This window comes from Marmota monax, unplaced genomic scaffold (assembly GCF_021218885.2).
Source record: "Marmota monax isolate L192 unplaced genomic scaffold, Marmota_monax_Labrador192_F-V1.1 WCK01_AAM20220418_F8-fsc00011, whole genome shotgun sequence".
Taxonomy (NCBI): Eukaryota; Metazoa; Chordata; class Mammalia; order Rodentia; family Sciuridae; genus Marmota; species Marmota monax.
The window spans coordinates 22145225-22166480 of record NW_026693082.1 but is presented as its reverse complement, the minus strand read 5'-3'; the positions used below and the strand labels follow the sequence as shown (position 1 = coordinate 22166480).

The 21256-nt window shown below is 34.2% G+C and overlaps 1 protein-coding gene across 4 annotated transcripts in view; it reads right to left on the bottom strand.

Moving 5' to 3' along the window:
- The window catches only part of Tsc22d1 (TSC22 domain family member 1), a 115656-nt gene that overhangs the window by 3942 nt on the left and 90458 nt on the right, over positions 1–21256 (bottom strand). The window lies entirely within an intron of this gene.

Genomic DNA, 21256 nt, shown 5'->3' with positions numbered 1-21256 from the left:
CTTTTAGAAACTAACACTACATTTTCTGTGCTGGGCAAAAAAAATTGGGTCAAAGGAAACCATAGAATGAAATCCAGGGTATCTTCCCCAAATGTCCCCAGAGCCATCAGCCTTGAAATCATATCTCCCCAACAGCACCAGGAATTAAATATACCTTTTTCCATTTATAACTAGAAAAGTCAGTCCATGGGTTGGATCCTAAAGAGATCCATTTTCAGCAAGTCACTAAGGCAAGTTTTGAGGTTAAGCGGCAATTCTTCCAAGACTCAATCTTATTAGACTGAAATAGTCCAGTACCCTTCAAAGCACACAACTCCTTGGAGGTAGTCTGCCCATTTTCAGTGTCCAGAATCAGTCAAAAGGAGCATATGATGGTGATTAAAAAATAGTTAAGTAGCCAAGGAGTACTGCAGGCTCACCCTATGGTCACACTGAACAAATAATTCACTTTGCCAAACCCAAATCAAGAGATCTGGGTGTAAAATGCAACCTGTGACAAAATTATCTCTATTAATTTAAAATATCTGCAAGGATGCATCAGTTAAGATTACAATTAGTATACTGTAGATCTAAGAAGTTTGCTTATTAACACAATATAAACTTGTTCGCAGTACATTTGAGAAGGGAACATTAACCTCTACAATACTGCCCTCTCATGGCATAATACTATAAAAACAGAAAGGGGGCGGGGACCCACTACAAAGTATTTGGGATCTAATTCATAGGCAAGTTGCATCATCAAAAATAATTGCAACATAAAATCTGACCACAGAATGTAAATATATATTACACACACACACACACACACACTTCTTCCAAACAAGCATTCTCCCTCATGGAGCATCCTTTCCTAAAATTTCCATCACAGCCTTTTGGAGAAGCTTTAAAGCTGACCTAAGTCTGGCAGAGGGACATTTAGTTTTTAAAATTGTCTAAAGCAATTAGGAACCAAATATGGTGAATTCAGTAGATGAAGAGGAGGATAAAACTTTTGGGGGGTTAAAAACTAAGTGTATCTATAAGACAGTAAGATACATTTTTATTATAAGGTTCATGTTAGGCTTTGATTTTGAATAAAACATTTACTAGCATATCTATAATTTATAAAAATTAACTATTATATATTTTTAAAGAAGGTACCCATTTTCAGTAAAAGGAAACAATACGTAGAAACTCAAAACCTATAATAATTTGGAAAACAAGCATATAGTCCCTATGTCTACAAATGCTAAACAGAACTATTATTTACTACATGATAGCTTCTATACTTTGAAAGTTAAAGTTATAACTAAAACTATCTGTGATAAGATCCATTTACATAATCCAACTGAATACCAACTTCTTCTACATTCACATAAAGAAATGAACTTAAAACTCTCAGCTGGAGTTTAAAAATATTACTGAATTAACTGAATTTTATTTAATCAAGTTGTTCTTGAACATAAGCAGAAATCAGTTAACTATGTTTTTATTTCAGTCATTTCAATTAAGCAACAGAAGCAAATACAAACATATCCCTCCTGAGGGACATTTTGGTCATCTCTAATACTTTCTATTTCAAATAAAATGCAAGAAACATCTTTGTATATTCATTCGAGAGAGGGGAGGGAGAAGGAGGGAAAAGAACATGTACATTTCTGCAGAATTTGCTAAGCCAAAGGATATGCAACAAAAAGAATGATTAGAAATTTAATTTTTTCAAACCTTTCATATAAACATGCTACTTTTTTTTGAAACTGGATTTTTACCTGAAAGCTGAAAAGACATAATTTGGAAAAGAAGGCAAAGGAAATGGATGAAAGGTTGTGGAGGAAAACCACTGAATCAGAAATATCTGGGGCACAAATGGCTAGAATTACATTCAAAGTTCTTCTGTTTGTCTGACAAAACACCTATGAGTCTTGTGTCAGAGCTCATCGAAGACTTGCTGATAGGACAGAGAAAATACCACAAGCCTCCAGAAGGAAGCTATAAAGGTGTGGACCATACAAGTCAGCTTTAGGCCCTGGGCAGAGATCAAGAGCTCTCACTCCCCTGAGTATTCTGAAACACAGGGAACAGACTGGACACTGGCGATTGGGATGTTTTGTTATTGTCTACTTTGGAGCCTTTTTGCACGGATTCCTATTCAACCACCTCTGCATCTTGGTATAAAGATATTTGTGTCCAACTAAGAAATAAATATTAAGAAAAAAAAAAAAACATGGGGAAACCGTAGAAGAGGAGCAGAGGCAGGGCCTGTACTGTATTTCTGAATAACTAAATCTGATTTGACATGGTCAATATTAGTAAGGAGGGGGGGGGGATCCATCACCACTCAACAAGGATAATCTCTTTCTCCCCATCCAAAATTCCTTGTAAATCTGAAATGACTGCCAAGGAAGCAGGTAAGACACATGGCCCTGCAACTGACCAAATCACTGTTGTCTAGGGACTCCCAGGTCACCTCCACTTTCCTAGTTTACTCTCATTAGGCACTGAAAGCAGGGTTATCGGGTTTAGCAAACCGCAGGATTCCCTGCTAAAGAAAATGTGGTATATATATGTACAAGAAAATATACTCAGCCATAAAAAATAAAATCCTATCATTTGCAACAACATGGATGGCTTTCAAGATTTTATTAATTAAAATAGGCCAGACACAGAAAGACAAATACCACATGGTCTCATTCATAGGTGGAATCTAAAAAGGTTGATCTCATTAAAGCAGAGTAGAAAGTAGTTTACCAGGGACTGGGAAGGTCATATGGGGTGCAGGGGAGGGAGAGGGTGAAGTGAGAAGATGTTGGTCAAAGGTATATAATTACAGATGGAAGAAATAAGTTTAAGAGATCTGCTGTACAACATGATGGCTAGAGTTAATGATAATATATTGTATATTTTAAAAATGCAAAGAGTGGATGTTTAGTATTTTCATCACAAGAATGTAACTATATGAAATAATACATCTGCTAATTAGCTAGACTTAACTATTCTACAATATACATATATTTCAAGACATAATACTATTTACAGTGAATACATACAATTTTATCTGTCAATTTAAGAAATATTTAAAATATTTAAAAACTGAAATGTATTAAGAATAAATCTGATTAACAGACAATGAATAATGCTTTAGTGTTGATTCCCCTCCACAAACATAACAAGAAACAATGCCAAAGAAATCAAAAAAAGGGAAAAGCTGTTAAACTCAACCATATTTTAAATTTCCTTGTTTTGATAAAGGTTAGAAAGTGGAAAAAATCTTCAAAAAAAAAAAAAAAATAGAACAACAAAAGGAAAATAATGAGAGAATTGTGAGATAAAAGAGAAGAAACTTAAAGGATGACTGTACATCCAACACCAAAATGGTATTAGTTCCAAAATTAGAGGGAAGGGAAATCATTTAGAAATTAAAAGAAATCATTTAAAAATTTTTCCAGAACTAAAGGGCACAAAAGTCCAGTTTAAATGAGATGATTAAGTGCCCACCACTATAAATGAAAAAAGCCTTATAGCAAAAGCACATCATGAAATTTCAGCTCATTAGGATAGAGAAAAATTCCTGAAAGCTTACAAATGGGAAAAAAAAAATAAGTTACAAACACAAGAACTACCATCAGAATGGGTTTGATGGCTTTCAGAAAACAACAGAGAAAAATACCTTAAAATTTTGAGAGAAAAAGGTTTTTTAAAAAAATATCTAGAATTCCATCATTTGAGTGCAAAGGTAGAGTAAAAGCATTTTTAGATGTTTCATGCACAATGGAGGAGAGCAAACCAAGAAAATAAGAACGCTTAAGAAATGGGAACCAAAGGATCAACACTGAGAAGAAAGAAGGGAAAGAGAGGGAAACTACAGGTGACAAGGCCAAGCAAGCCCAAGCAGCAGTGGGCCTGTGCCTGGTCAGAAGAGTGAGGGACAGCTGAGGGATCGAAGGAGCCGGGCAGTGCCCATGGGTATGTGACAGGGCTAATGGAACCACTGGATAGGTTCAAAGACAGTTTTTCAGAAAACAAAGCAAAAAAAACACAAAACAAATACTCAAATAAAATTTATGTGACTGTATTTTTAGATTTTTAAATTGATTTAACTTTAAGAAGTTAAATTTATTGGGAATAATATAAGGGTAAATAATATTACACAAAAACGTGGAAGTAAATAAGGAGGAAAAAATAAATAATTAAAAGTGGCTACATCTGAAACAGACTGGAGAGGAGTGGATAAAGGAAACTCTTAATTTTCTTCTATTCATTCTATTTGATACTTACATATGTACCGTATTGCCTGGATTAAATAAAACACTTTAAAGCAACAGAAGGATTCACAGACACACAGAGAGGGACCTGCAGGAGATGCCCCACCCTTCTGGCCTTCCACAGAGTACTACCCCAGACTAGGAAAATAATCCCCCAAAAGAAGGAGGCCGAACAATTTTCAAAAATCTCACAGGGTGGGGAAGAGGAAGGGCTACCACAACCCTTAGTTTAAAAAACTTGTAAATACAGACATCCAATACTCAGAAGGGTAGTGGGGGAGCTTAGTCCTAGGCTGAAGGGGAGATTTGATCCTGTGGAAAGTAGTTTAAAGGAAGCCTTGAACACATCAAACTATTTTCAAGTAATTTATATTGTCCCCAAACAAAGCCCAAGTATATTTAATAAAATAAAATCTCTACCATCCAATTATTCATAGTATCTGACACCCAATAAAACGTACCAGACACAGAAAGGAACAAGTAGGGAAGTATGACTCATAATGAGAAAAACAATTAATCAAAATGACCCAGAGATGACAGAGATGACAGAATTTGTAGACAAGGATTTTAAAGCAGCTGCTTTGACTATATTTTGACTATATTTTCCAGACTATAAGTTCCAGAAGGTAGTTGAGACATTAGCATACTAAAGACAGGCATGAAAATGCAAATTAATCAAAATGGAAAATACAATGCTTAAGAATAAAATACACTTTATATAGGATTCTAGCAGCAGAATAAATAGGGCAGAAGCATTACTGATATATTAACAATATAAAGTATTCAAAATAAACGTAAAAACAATTGGAAAAAGAAGAATGAAACAAAAAGGAACAAAGCATCAATTGTGGGACAGTTTCAAGAAACCAAATATATCTGTGGTAAACTCCCTAAAGACTAGAGGAGGGAAAGGAAGAAGAGATAGTTTAAGAAATAATGGCAATTTATCCCAAATTTATTAAAAACAATAACTCACATATGTAAGAATTAAATAAATCCCAAAGCAAGAGAATCATGAAGAAAATTACAGCAAGCATGTGGCCCAAATTGCTTAAAACAGTGATAGAGAGAATCTTGGAAACAGAGAACTATGTTACATACAGAGCAACAAAAATAAGAATGATAGTGGACTTCAGGCTGGAAACAGTGCTAGAGAGAAGACGGTACAGAACCATCTTTATAGAAAGAAAAAAAGACAAACTTGTCAATCTACAATTATATGCCTAGTAAAGAATCTTTAAAAATTTTTAAGGCAAAATACTTTTTCAGACATACAAAGGCTACAAAAATTTTTCACAGACAGACTTGCATACAAGAAAGTTTAAAGTAAGTTGTTCAATAGAAAGAAAATGATACCAGATGAAAATCTAGATCTACACAAAAGAATGAGGAATGTCTGAAATGACTATCACATAGTTAAATATAAAACCTTTCCACCCATTACTTTTAAAATCTCTTTTAACAGATAACTGACTGTTTAAAGGAGAAAAAAATAACAGTGTATAGAATGGACTATTAAATATGTAGAAATAAAATGTATGATGAAAAACACAATAAAGGGGCTGGGGTTGTGGCTCAGTGGCAGAGTGCTTGCCAAGCCAAGCCCATGTGAAGCACTGGGTTCAATCCTCAGCGCCACGTCAACATAAATAAATAAAATAAAGGTATTGTGTCCAACTACAACTAACAACAACAACAACAAATTATATATATATATATATATATATATATATATATATATATATATATATAAAATAACCAGAACAAAGTCTAGGAAGGGAGAAAGAAAGTATATTGCTGTAAAGTTATTAGATTATGGTGAGTTAAAGATGTATACTATGAACTCTAAAGGCAATAAGCCAATATAGAAGGAAAAAATGGAATCAAGAAACAGTACAAACTCAAGGAAGACAGAATGAAAGGAGAAAAAAAAACAATAAAAATATCTAGATTTAAACAATTTATATCAACAATTATATTAAATGGTATAAATTAAGCTTTCCAATTAAAAGGCAGAGACTGCTAAATTGGATGAAAAGGACACAACTATGCTACCTACAGGAAATGTACTTTAAATATAAAGGCACAAATATGTACAGGAAGAGGATGGAAGAAGATATTCCATGTTAACAGTAATCAAAAAAGTAGGATTGACAATATTATTTAAACAAAGTAGGCTGTAAAGTAAAGAGCATTACCAGGAATAAAGCGTCAGTTCATCAAGAGGTCATAAAAATCCCAAATGTTTATGTACTAATAACAGAGCTTCAAAACACATGAATCGGGGCTGGAGCTGAAGCTCAGCAGCAGAGTGCTTGCCTAGCTGTGTGAGACACTGGGTTTGATCCTTAGCACCACATAAAATTAAATAAAATAAAGGTATTGTCCATCTACAACCACACACATTAAAAAAATGAAGCAAATATTGATAGAATTGTAAAGGCATTGGATGTTTCATCAGTTCCTCTCTCAGTAATTGAAAGAACAAGTAACAGAAATAACAAGTAGACAGAATGTTATCAACCACTTGACTTGATTTCTGTAGAACATTTCATCTAACATTAACTGAGTATACATTCTTTACAAGTACATGTGAAACTTTTACCAAGATAAATAATATTCTGAACTATGAAACAGGTCAATAAATTTAAAAGGATTCAAATTATACAAAGAATGTTTTCTGACCGTAATGGCATTAATTAGAAATCACTAATATAAGATTACCTGAAAAAATCTCCAAATACTTAGATGAAATGGGCAAATTCTTAGCAACCACAAAAGTCATACAAGAAGAAACTGATAACTTAAGGAGCCATATATTATTTACAAAATTGAATTTGTAGTTTAAAATTTTCCTATAAAGAAAACCTCAGATCTATATGGGTTCACTGGTAAATTCCACTATAGATTTAAAAAATAAATAATACCAATTTCATAAAAACTTTCCAGAAAATCGAAGAGGAGAAAACATTTTACAATTCATTCTATGAGGCCAGCATTCCTGATTTTTTCTGATGCTAAATTTTATTTGATGCTAAAATTAGATAAAGATATTATAAAAAAAAAGTCTACAGATTTGTAGCCCTAATGAATATAGACACAATTTTTTTAAACAAAATTTTGGCAAATTAAATGAAACTATATATAAAAAGAATACTATATCACGTCCAAATGCCATTTATCCTAGGAATGCAAGATAAACATGAAAATCAATCAAAATATTTCACTTTACAAATAGACTCAAGAAGAATTGTTGGATCATTTCAATAGACACAGAAAAAACATCTGACAAAATTCACCATCCATCTAAGATAAAATCTTTCAGTAAAATAGGAACTAAAGGGAACTTCCTCAACATTCAACAGACATCTTACTTAATGATAAAGAATTAACGTTTTCCCCCTTATTATTAGAAGGGAATCATATCCACTCTCAGTACTTTGACATCATACTAAAGCTAATAGCCAGGTAACAAGGCAAGACAAAGAAAGAAAAAAAAAACATCTACACTACAATGAATAAAATTAAATTAAATTAAATCATCTTGATTCACAGATAACACGATTATCTACAAAAAGCCAAAAGGTCCACAAATAACTACCAAGAAGCAACTTTCTCAAGATCACAAGATATAAGTTCAATACACAAAAATAAAGTTGCATTTCTATTTATTAGTACTGAACAATTTAAAATTTCATAGTAGCATGAAAATACATGAAATGGGTAAATATCTAACAAAGTATGTACAAGATCTGTATGCTAATAAAGTACTGATGAAGGGAATCCAAGAGAACCAAATAAATGCTGAACTATATGCTGTGCTTGGAGGTTGAAAGACTCACTATTATTAAACTATCATTTCCTTAACCAAAAACTATTGTATAGATTCAGTGTAATCTTAATCAAAATCGTGTTGAAAAGTTTTAGTGATTCTAAGTGTCATGGGCAAAGAAATTAGAATAACCAAAACAATTTTGGAAAAATAACAAGGATGAAGGACTTCTGCCACTTGATTTCAAGGCTTTCATCAAGTTAGTATGGTATTGGCCAAAGGACAGTCATATAGAGCAATGGAACAGATTAGAGAGATCAAAAATAGATCTACACATACATGGCAAATTGATTTTCAACAAATATGTAAAGGCAGCTCAAGGGAGAAGAGATAGTTTTCTCAACAAACAGTGCAGGAACAACTGGATAACCACAGCAAAAACTAATACATAACAATCCCCCCAACTTGATTCATTTTTCACACATGACTTCACATAGATCACAGATCTGAATGTAAAATCCAAAACTATAAAAGTTTAATAAGAAAACATAGAGGAAATCTTTTATTCCCCAAATTAATAAAGATTTCTTAGGACACAAAAAGCACAATTCATGAGAGGAAAAAAAACCAATAAATTAGATTTTTGTCAAAAAAAAGAACATCTATTCTTTGAAAGACAATAATAGTACATGAATATTGCAAGTCTTGTATCTGATAAAACACACAAAACAACTGCAGGAAAATGAACAGTCCAATAAAAGAAATGGTCAAAATTCATGAACAGATAGTCTTATCAATGATTAATATATATATATGACTGTAAATAAGCAAATGGAAAAAATTTAAAACATCATTAATCAATACAAAAATGCAAACTAAACCACAATGAGATATTATGACACAACACACCTATTAGTATGGCTAACATAAAGATATAAAAATAATTTTAAACCTTTAGATACCAAGTATTGACAAGAAGGCAGAACAATTGGAACACTCATATTGACAGCGGGAATACAAAATGTAACACTGACTTTGCAGAAGTTTTTGCAGTTGCTCACAAAGATAGACCCATACTTTCTATAAAACCTAGCAATCCTAATTCAGGTTACTCCCTTAAGAGAATTAAAAACATGTTATCATCAAAATCAGTACATAAATGCTTGCAGTGACTTTTTTATAATCACTCAAAACTAGAAAAAACCCAGATGTCAACTCAATTTAAAAATAGATAAACCAATTGTACATTTATACAAGAGTACTACTACTCAGCAATAAAAACAAATGACTACCAATACACATAACAGTATGAATAAATGAATCTCAAATACATCACAGTAAGTAAAAGAAGCAAGACTCAAAAGGCTTTGAGAACACTTCACAACTCATTCCATTAAACCAGCATTCTAAATACTAACACTAGATATAGTATAAAAGAAAAATGAAATCTACAGCCCTAATGAATATAAATATAAAATTTCTTTAAAAAATTTAGCAAATTAAATACAACTATTTACAAAAAGAATAAACATCCTAAGATGTAACATATACAGTATATATGATTCCATTTATATGAAGGAAAGGCAAAATGTCAGTGACACAAGATAGAAGTTGCCAGACCCTTGGGGGGAGGGAAACGTAGGTTTTTGTGGGTGCTATTCCCATTTTGACTGTGTTGATGGTATACACAGTGTTTTTCAAAATCTAGTGTATATATAACTATATACTAAAAAGGGAAATTTTATTATATTTAAATTATATCTTTTTGTTATTGTTGTTGTTAAATAGCTGCCTCTAAGTAGCAGACTGGAAAGAACAGAAAAAAGAAACTTCTAAAATTTTTTCTATTAATTTTATTTGATCTTTATGTATACACATGTATTATTTTTATTGTAGTAAAAACATACCAAAAAACTTACCATCTTTAAGTATACAGTTAAGTAGGACTAAGTATACCCACATTGTTATGAAACAGATCTCCAGAACTTTCTCAACTTGCAGAACTACCCATTAAAAAATTCCCTATTTCTTCTTTCTCCCCACCCATGGTTAAACTTTGTTTCCATGATTTTTGACTACTTTAGATATCTGTATTATTTTGATTAAAAATATTCTAAAGTAAAGGCAAAAAAAAACCTACTAAAAATATACAAACCTAAGACTTGAATATATTCATTGAAGAGACCTACTAATACCTATTTTATAACCAATTAATTATTTTATGATTGTATGATATGTATTATTTGGATTGAAATTTGAACTGCAATTTTCTTTCCTAAAACTGTTGAATTTAATGATTAATCTGCAAAAAATTTAACTCAAATATATATTATATATATTTCCCTAAATCCCATATTAGTTTTAAAAGACTTATAAAAAAATAAATATTTGCTTTAAGTGTGAAAACTTTAAAAACCCTAATAAAATGCTAACAAATTTAAGTATAATTTTGTATTTATTTATACATACCTATATATAGTACATAAGTTTCTCTGTAAATATGCCTTTTAACATATTTTTTCTCTCTAAACGTTTGATTATGTTTAAATTATTACAATTCCAGAAATAATTCATAGATCTCCAATGGCTGTGTGCACATGCCTCCATTTTCTCTGCCTTATTTAATGGAACTCTAATTCTAAAAGAACACTCATATGCTAAAAGCCTCAACTCTGTTTTATAGATGGCAGAAGACTTATTCAAGAGGAGTCATGGGAATTCCGCAGTAAGGGCAAGAGATGAGACTCAACTCTCCTCAGTGCCTTTAAACAGTAGGACTCAAATGGTTAATCCTTTCTTTTAAACTTCTTGAAAATAATCATTTTGAAGCCAAATGCCATTTCTGTTAAATAGTGGTAGATTATGAAAATCAGGAGCCACTGACAAAAAAGGCACTGCAGATTTAGATATTCTATATAAAACATCTGAAGAAGTGAAAAGTTGTCCTGATTATGCTTTTCTATTCCAAGAACCTCATGTAAGTCTATCGAAATGGATATTATTTTCATCTTACTTTTGCATAGCTACAGAAAATAGATGCTTTGGGCTCTTTTTTAAACTTTAAAAATTGTTACTTGAACGAATTTCTCATGAAAATTCCAGAAGATAATAACAATGATAAGCCATAAAGGGGGGAAAAAGCGAGTAGGAACTAGACTGTTTCTCTATGCATATAGAACCAATTGGGGCCATTTATAGTCCGTCCCTCAGTGATCCTAAAATAATCAGATGAAGCTCAACTGAACAATTTTACTTACAAAGGTCAAGAAAAATTTGAGGGTATTACATAGCTACTGAATGCCCAATGTATGGCAGGCTTAGGTAAGCATTAACATACTAGAAAAGAAAACTTGGTGTTATCTCAGGGTGTTTAGTAAAATACCTCTGCTTTATCAAGTGACACATTTCTATATTATGGCCTCTTTGGACACCAGCTCTGTGACTTAAATGGTGCCTGGGGGTTTTAACTCTCTGATCTATTCAGAAATTTAGAGATAAAATAGACCTTAGAGATCATTTAGTTCTAATATCCTTATTCTGTACGTTTAGAAATGGAAACTCAAGGACATTATGAATTTTGTCCAGGTTTTACCTAACTAATTGTGGGATGTGGCACAGTGACAACTTCTTATTTAATATATCATGTTTTAAGAACATAGGCAAGAAATTCCAGATCCACATACTGAAATCTAGCCCAAAGAATATTATCAGAGCTGGAAGGGTAAAGAAATTATAAGGTGGAGCTTCCTCCTGCCAATCTCTCTGCCATGGGACCAGAGTAACATCTAAAACCACCCATTGTACAGATAAAGAAAACAGCAGCAGTGGTTGGCCAAATTATATTATAATATTATATGCCAAATTATATTGTGAGCATGTACAAATATGTAAAGACAAATCCCATCATTATGTACAATTATAAAAAATGTGGAAAGAGCTGGGTGTAGTGGTGCATGCTTGAAATTCCAGCAGCTCAGGAGGCTGAGGCAGGAGGACCACAAGTTCAAAGCCAACCTCAGCAAAAGTGAGGTGCTAAGCAACTCAGTGAGACCCTCTCTCTAAATAAAATAACAAAATAGGGCTGGGGATGTGGCTCAGTGGTTGAGTGCCCCTGAGTTCAATGCCTGGTACCAAAAGAAAAAGAAAATATAGAAAGAAAAAAAAAGCAAGCAAAAGGTAAAAAATTTTAAAAAGAAAAGAAAGAAACCAAGGGATGGTTCTCAGAGCAGAAGACATTCCCTCTGGGCCTTACAAAACAAGTAGGAGTTGTCTAGTTGTCTATAAGAACAAGGAGAATGAGAACAGCTCCATGACAAGGAAAGGGCCAGGCAAAAGCCTGGGGCATGAGCATGCAGTCTGGACACTTCTAGGTGTGTGGCTGGGGAGAAAGGAGCTGGGGGTTAGTGCTGCAGAGAACCAGTAAAAGGAAAAACAGCTAAGAGGTTGGGGCCTCATAGGCCCCATGATGACAACTAGAACTTGAGTTTGAGAGCAATGGAGTCCACACAAAAGGGTTTAAGCTGGCAGGTGATGGTTTGGGACTTGTGTGTTAGCAAGGCACTCTGATCACAATGTACAAGACTAAAAGGGATGGGATTAGAGGTCAAATGAAATGAATAATGAGGGAAAGGAGACATTTAGGAGGTAGAACTGAGAAGACTGGCTTGTGGAAGGTAATTACACAAATGAGTAGAGGGTGATACAATTAACCAAACAGAGGCTACAGCTAGGGGTAGGAACTGGTTTTGGAAAATGTCACTGACTGTATACATGAGGCCGTGGGAAATATGGTAAAACTGAGGAGAGACTGGGCCTCGGAAAAATATTTGCAAATTGTTAAGTACTAGCAACACACATTCATGGGAGTGGATGAGATTATTTCAGGAATGTGTGTGAGAAAAAGATAATGAAGTCAAGTGGTTGCATGTTTTGGGGGAAGCCATGTAGCATGGCAGACACTGAGTTTTCTGTGGGTCTAGAGGACATCACAGAAGGTGGCTGGGTTTGAGCCATTTTTCAAGAACTTTGTCTGGAAAGTACACTTTTGGATGAGGAGACCAAGATGATGGAGGTAATTTGGCAGTGGCTGGAGTGAATAAAGAGGTCAGTAACGCCAGATGTCCAATGCCACGTGACCGAAAAGGTTCTGAGAACCACCAAATATGTCCTGTTAGAGGACACTTGGGATAGCTGCTTCACAGAAGGAGCTAATAGTCAGAGGTACACAGAAAAGCAGCTGTGACCAACTCAGAGAAGTAGAACACTGTGGCAGGGCACCCAGAGGCACCGCCCCTGTTCTTCCTACCACCCTAACACTGACTAGCACCACTACTGAGAAGAAGGAAGAGGCGGGTGAAAACAAGCAAGGCCCCAAACCCAGAGCCATTGTCCAGACTGGGTTGTTTTCCTTTATAGGGCAAGAGTGGACAGAGAGCTTTGATTCTGAGAATCAAGTTTCAAAATGAAAAGAAGGTTTTGTTTATTTTTAGCTGCAAATGATTATTAAAAAGACCAGAGTTTATTGAGAAGTTATAGAAATGGCATAACATGCCAGTAAGGAAGCCGGACACCAGGGTGAAGGGGAGGTTCAACAGGGCATGATTAGTAACATTTATTAACCAAACTATGAAATGTTTAATCTTCCCAATTAAGACATGAAGGAAACAGTCCTGGAGGGAGGCACAGGAGAATGTAGCATCAGTCACCTGGAAGATGAAGCCCAGTCATGGAAGGTACTGGCAAAACCCCAGTGAGCTACAAGGACATAGTTCATTATTTGTGTGGCCCGCTAAGGCCACACATCTATCTTCAGCCCACACATGAAGAGTAAAATAGCACTGTGGTTGACCATGAAGAGGACTGGGACACCTCTGCTTTTCCCCTCTTCTGACATACCAAGCCACACCAAAGGTGCTTGTCCAGAATGTAGGGCAGGAGGCAGATACATAGGGAATGGACCCAGGTCCCACTGTGTCTATTCCAAAGTGCTAGAACTAAGTTTTAAAGCCTGTGTTGGCAGGAGAGCTTTGAAGCAAATATGATATTAAAAAGTTATTATAATAGAATTCAGTCTTATATATCAAGATGAGCCTTTTTAAGTAACCAGAAGTATCTGAAAAGTCACAGAAATAAATTGAGATACAGTGAAACAGCTCTACTATTTAGCAGAAAGGAGAAGATTCCAAAGGGCAAAGTTGGTGGTAATTATTGGAAAAATAAAAGTGCTAAATATTCATATCCCTAAAAGTTGAGACTTCTCAATAAATTGTAATACATACATTATCTGATTTAACTCTCACAACAACTCTGAGGTAGTAAGTACTGTTATTTTCTTCATCTTAAAATTAAAACAAATCCGAGGCTTAGAGTGGTTAGACAACCTACCCAAGGAAACAAAACGCCCAAGAAATGTCATAGTCAAGATCCAAACTCAAGACAGGCGGCAGTGGTTTACAACATGGCTCAACTATCAACCAGAACCCAAGGCGAGCTATCTATAGATACCCCAGACATGCATGACTCAATTTAGTACAAAAAATTATGCATATCCTTAATATAATGCATGTTATATACAGTTGTTATGGTTAGACACTTTGACAGTTAATATCTTAAACATACTGATTTATACTGATTATTAGAGCTGTTTCTAATAAAATGTATTTAATTGAATATGCTTTGACTTAATGTTTTTGTAATTGGCTTGAAGGTAAAATATAAAATGATTAATCTAGTTTAGTCTGATGTAAAGAGAATTAAATCCTTTGTTTCATTATACAAATTAAATATTTTAAAGTTCAAGCACATTTATTTGGATAAAACAAGATGTTTGCAAAGGCCATTAAGTTGGTGTCAGTGATAAGTATAAGTCCCATCACCTACTACTTACACTGAGTTAGGATAATTCTGCACAAATTACATAAAACTGAATACCTCAAATACATAGTGAAAACAGAATTAATTATAAGAAAAACTTTAACTTCTTTTAAAATTTGATGGAGAAAGAGATGTTAGGTACAATATTTTTTAAAAACCAAGTTTCAAGTAGGTGCAGTGGCACACGCTTGTAAACCCAGAGGCTTGGGAGGCTGAGGCAGGAGGATCAAAGAGTTCAAAGCCAGCCTCACAAGGTACTAAGCAACTCAGTGATACCCTGTCTCTAATAAAATACAAAAAAGGGCTGGGGATGCAATTCAGCAGTTGAATGCCCCTGAATTCAATCTCTGATAGCCTCCCCCTCCAAATAAAGAGTAAAAACCATGTTTCTTACCTAAGAAGGATAACTAAATTAAATGAGTGATTAGCCTCTTTTAATACTGAATTATGCTTTGGACAGAAAATGTTATTTTAAAAGAAGTACTTAAAGCACACAATATATATGTAACATACATACAAGTCAGGAAGCATAATGGTAGAACAAACACCCACAAACCCACCACCAAACTAAGAACATGATCAATACCATTGAAACCCTGTATGGTCCTTCTGACCCCACCACTGGATAAAGGGTAACCTATTTAAACTGAAATTGTTAAAAGTCATTGCCATCTGCTTAGTCCTTGTGTTACTGTCTGCCTTTCTCCACTAGAAAGTACAGACAAGGGCAAGAGCTTTCCTACTGTTTTATTTACCAATGTGTCCCAAGCGGTAAGTGTTTGACAGTAATAATGATCAAAATGGTAATAATAATAAAAACACCTAGTTATCCTTATTATTTGCCAACTGCTATTCTAAACCTATTACATATATCAACTCATTTAATCCTCTTGACAACCCTCTAGGTACCATTATTATCCCATTTATACAGGCGAATAAACCAATGTACAAAGAGGTTGTGTGACTTCAGCATGCACATATTCATCACCACTATGAAAAGTAAAAAATACTTTTGCAATGCCTTTAGTTCCAGCTACTGGGTGTCTGAGGTGGGAGGATCACTTGAGCACATGAGTTCAAAGCTAGCCTGGGTAACACAGTTAAGACCTAAATTTAGAGAAAAATAAATACATTTCTAAGTCTAACATATCAGATGCCACACATTTTGTTAATAGTTTTTGAAAGACTGTTATCACTGAATAATTAAAATAGTTTTTAAGGAGATGAAAGCCCAAGAAATATGTATTGAGCACCCCTTTTTTGCCAAGCACTATTCAAGGCACTGAGGATTCAGTAGTGAACAAAATGGATGGAAGTCTCTGAAGTGGGGGAACTTACATTTGAGTGGTGCTGAAAAAGTAAACAAGGCCAATAAGTATGCATATAGTACATGAGATAGTGAGGAATACTAGGGAGATGAAGAATGGAACCAGAGATATGAAGATCAGAGAGGATGACAATTTTAGATTGTTTTCAAGGAAGTCCTCTGTGAGAAAGCAAGGTATGAGCAAAGACCTGAAAGAATGATAGATTAATCATGGAAATGCTTTTCAAATGAGCAAGAGGAAATGCTCCTCTGATACTCAGGGACCCCAAGAAGGACAAGCCAGCATGAAGCATCATGGGAATGTGCTGAAACCAATGTATGAGGCAAGAGATCTCTCTGGATTTGCTGTCTCAAAATTCTAAAAGGCATATTTACTGAGACTATCATTATGGTACACAGTACATTTAAGCAGTACTATGTGTACATAATAGTAGTAGGCATTATAGATAGAAAAAATATATCTTATATTATACACTAACTTCTTCAAAAATTATTCTGGGGAGCTTTTTACCTTCCAATAATAATTCAAAATCTTTTCCTGTCTGGAAGTACAAATGAATAATGCCCCTCTGTAGAATCGTCTGCCTACAAAGTTTTAAGAACCAGATATGCAACTATAGTGCTTTTCTTAGTCATGGTTTGGATAGTTTCATATGGCCATGAGACTCTCAAAGAGAATTTACTTTATTACATGGCTGCTTAAAGCTACTTCTGACTATATGTGGTACATGGAACACACATATTTATCTGTTTTTATGTATACACACTAAAGAGATAAGACAATCCAGTTTTAAACACATGAGGATAGAGTAAAAATAGGAGAAATGTCAATTTCAGCAGTTTTCAAAGCTGGAACCTAAGCAAGCAATAAAGAAGGTCCAGAAGATGGCTGAAATATATTGAAGAATCCAACATTTTCTTTTTTTTTTTTTTTTTAGAGAGAGAGAGAGAGAGAGAGAGAGAGAGAGAATTTTTAAATATTTATTTAGTTTTCAGTGGACACAACATCTTTTTATTTTATTTTTATGTGGTGCTGAGGATCGAACCCAGTGCTCTATGCATGCCAGGTGAGCACGCTACCGCTTGAGCCACATCCCCAGTCCAGAATCCAATATTTTCAATGCCTGTGCTTCTCAAAGTGAAAGGTGCAGATGAGATGAGAGTCTATATAGACAGGGCCCCAATGTTTTGCAACTAACTGAGCCAACAGGTACAGTGCAGTAAATTGAAAAAACTTTTCAAGTACTAAAAGTATATGAATAAAATAGGAGATAGAGAAGGAGGACAACATTCAGAACAACAAAAAGAGCTCCTGGATATGGAAAAATCTGATATTCTGAGAGCACCAGTGAAATTTCAGAGAAAGTAAAACATTTCAGCAACTGTAACAAAACATCAAAAAAGGAAATAAAGAATAGTTGTTTAGAATGCTAACATCTTAATGATAGAAGTGTCAGGATAACAGAAGAAAATATGGAGGAGAGGGAATATAATAAAATAATTCAAGAAATTTTCTAGAACTACAGGTCACTGCACCTTTTTAAAGTAACAGAGCCTATCTAGTGCAATTTGCTCACTATAAAGCCTATTTGGAAAATACAATTTGTTTCAACACAATTTGTATGTTAGAAAACAGTATGACCATCATGTACATTTCCCATTTGCTTATGTGTGATTTCAGCCGTAAGAACTAGATGAATGAAAGAAACCACACTCAGATCTGCAGAAACACACACACAACATACACAAGCTACCTCAGTTTACTACGCTTATCCCACAAGATTAGTTTTGCTACTCTACAAAAGTTAACTTTTCTACATCACTCATTTAACATCTCAGACATGGCTAATTTCCTTGTTTCAAATCATAAAGTAGTGGTTGCAAAGAAAATATTTTAAGTATTGAGGAGAAGCCAGAAATGTGTCATTTTGGAAGAACTGAGAGAACATGTACTATCTCCAGTGGAATAGTGAATTCAAATAAAAGGAATACCTATTGCAGGAGCAAATTCAAAGTCAATAAGAACCACACCCAGAGAAACAGAAGAAACAAAAAGAATGTTGAAAATACGTATTGAAAAGTGGACAGAAAAGAAAAATAAATCAGGAATAAACTGTCATAACAAGAAAGCTCTATCTATATAGAGACTAAATGAAAATTGTCAAATCCTACAGAAGTTGCTTTTTTTAGTGCCTGTAATGGCTATTTTAGTAGTTTCACATATCTCTATCATTTCCAAAGCCTTCAGAAATAGGAGGAAATGAGAACATAGGTAAAGGAACCTACAAAAGAATTTCTAGCAGTGATTCAGAAGTTAATTGAAAGAAGTTGGCTACATATTGAATTAAAATTTTAATTATGATAAAAGTGGTACTGACTATAAGTGCATCTATGTAAGTCCAAGATCTAAAGGTCCTGATACTGTTTTATATTATTGCATAAACTTAGAAAACCAACTTTCCAAGGATTTTGGGATCCACTTATATCAAATTAGAAAAAGTTCTAGGATTTTCTTTCACTTTTCTAACAGATCAATGAATCCTGATTAGCTCTAAGTCACTGCATCTATTGAATTTGATCCTCTAAATTTCTCACTATGATTCTGATGCAAGCAAAATGTATTCATATTCTCTTTTTGCAGTGCTGGGAATTGAATTCAGGGTCTCATGTATGCTAGGCAAGTGAAGAAAGCTAAAATCATGCTGACTTCTTTTTAATTTCAATTAAAGTATCACTTCTAAACAAACCTTAAAAGCATTTCTGATTTTCTTAGTCATTTAAATTCAGAAATCCAATTGGAACTTCCTGATCAGTGCTGTTTCATGCTGCTCTGAAGTGTAAAGTTGAGCTTTGGAGATGAACCATAACTCAAATTTCCAAAAATCATTTCTTCTTATATACAATGGGGATAATACCTATTTTATAATATTGTTATGAACTTGGCAGTTTCTAGTAATTAAGGTTATGTTGTGTTTTAAACTACTTAGAGTTAAACAAAAAAGATCCACATATTTCTACATATACTTTTTAAAGTAGAAAGTTAGTTTCTTGAGAATGACCTAACATAAAAACTATTGTTACAGATTACTTTCAAAAGAAATTTTTAACTATGAAAATCACATTTATAACAATTTGTTGCCCTTTTTGCTAACACAGAATAAGTATGCAACTCATAAGTGATTCCACTGTTTGGTAAAAGAACAACTCAAGGTTTGCTTTGATCTCTGGGCCATGATTACTTAGATCAGAAAGTAATTCCTAATATATTTTGTTTATGTCTTTAAAGAGAAACTCTTCTTTTTCCTCACCCATTTACTGGATGTTCCAAACTGTGTTGCAGTTCTTGTCCTCTCTCCAGGGCTGGCTCTGGCACTTGGCTTCTCCTAGGAAAGGCTAAGGAGGGAGACTCCTGCCCCTACTGTGATTTTGGTGTCTGCTGCTCTGGCAGGAGGACAAGTGACCTTCCAAAAACAAGGAAGGGGAAATAGTCTTTCTCTGCCACCAGAGCTCCTTTCCACAAATACTTCGAGCCTGGATGGTGCTAGTCACTGGGGACTTCTGAAGAGTGAAGCAACCCTTCCTCTAAAAAACACTTTCATATCAGAAATTCTGTATTAGTAGAAATTTGTGAGGAATAGTTTTTCTTCGCAGCAAGAATGACAGAACTCATCTAATTTTATCAAATAGCACTAAAAGAGAGATGTTTTCAGATAAAAAAAATTTCTTGTTATAAATTAAAGTTCAAAGAGAAAGAAAAACAAAAGTTTTAAACCAAATTTAACTAGCAGGATGGAATATGTATTGAACAGCTATGTACTCATCAATGTAATTAATGAGTATGATACACATTATCTCACTAACTACTAAGCTCACCTCTATTATCATTGCATATACGAATAGTATATATATGAATAGTACATACATGAATAGTATATATTATCACTAAGATGATGCAAAATTAATTTCTTCACTCTCACCCTGCTGGTAAGTGGCAGATTTGACTCAAAAACCTAACTTCTTTTGATACACTTAAATATTTCTTTAGTGCCTACCTGAGCTAAGCACTGTGACAGCCCATAATTCAGAAGGTAGATCTGTAGGCAACAACATACAGCAAAGTGAGAAGTATGCTGGCTAAGGTCTGGCAGGCACCACAAGACACAGGAGGAGGTAAACTGAATGAAGAGGGGCAGCAGGAAAGGTTTCACAAAGGAATTTTCTCCTAAATTAAATCTTTAAAAATAATCTTAAAGTCATTAGTTAGACCAGAATAAACCTACCAAGGAAAATAAAGAACATGTTCAGAGGCAAGAGGTCAAAGAATCTTTTGGAAGATGTCTGAAAAGTAAGGACATCTGAGAAGATTACAGAATGGTGGGGCTGGGGTTGTGGCTCAGCGGTAGAGCACTCGCATTGAATGTGCGAGGCCCTGGGTTCAATCCTCAGCACCACATAAAAATAAATAAGTAAAATAAAGGTATTGTGTCCAACTACAGCTACAAAATATTAAAAAAAAGAAGATTACAGAATGGTAATAAATGAAGGCAGAGACATATTCATTCAGAGATCTGCCAATCCCCTCTTGAAAACACTTTTTTGGTAAAGAATTGGAAATTTACTCAACAGCAATATGAGCCCAGGCAATTAGAATACATTCAGGTTAAAAACAGTCGGGTTCACCCTAACTGATATTTACAAACCAGTTAAATATCAAACCTGCCTCTAGGAAATGGGAGCAGTTAGTGAGGGGTTTAATATAGGGAGTGGCCTGCCCACCAAGGTAATTTTAGAAAGGTAATTCTGGACACAGTATAGAGTCTGAATGGAGGGAGGACAAAAGCAGAGACCAGGAATAAATTCTGCTAAAGGTCTTCTGCTAGGGGAAAGGAGAAAGTGGTTTAAACATAACCAGATAATCAAAATATAATCATCATTTTAAATGGGTCAATCACTTTAACAAATGAGAATATAAAATATACAGAAATCATTACACAATAATGATAAGTTACTATCACTTAGTGAAGCCCCTGTTTTTGTTCAACT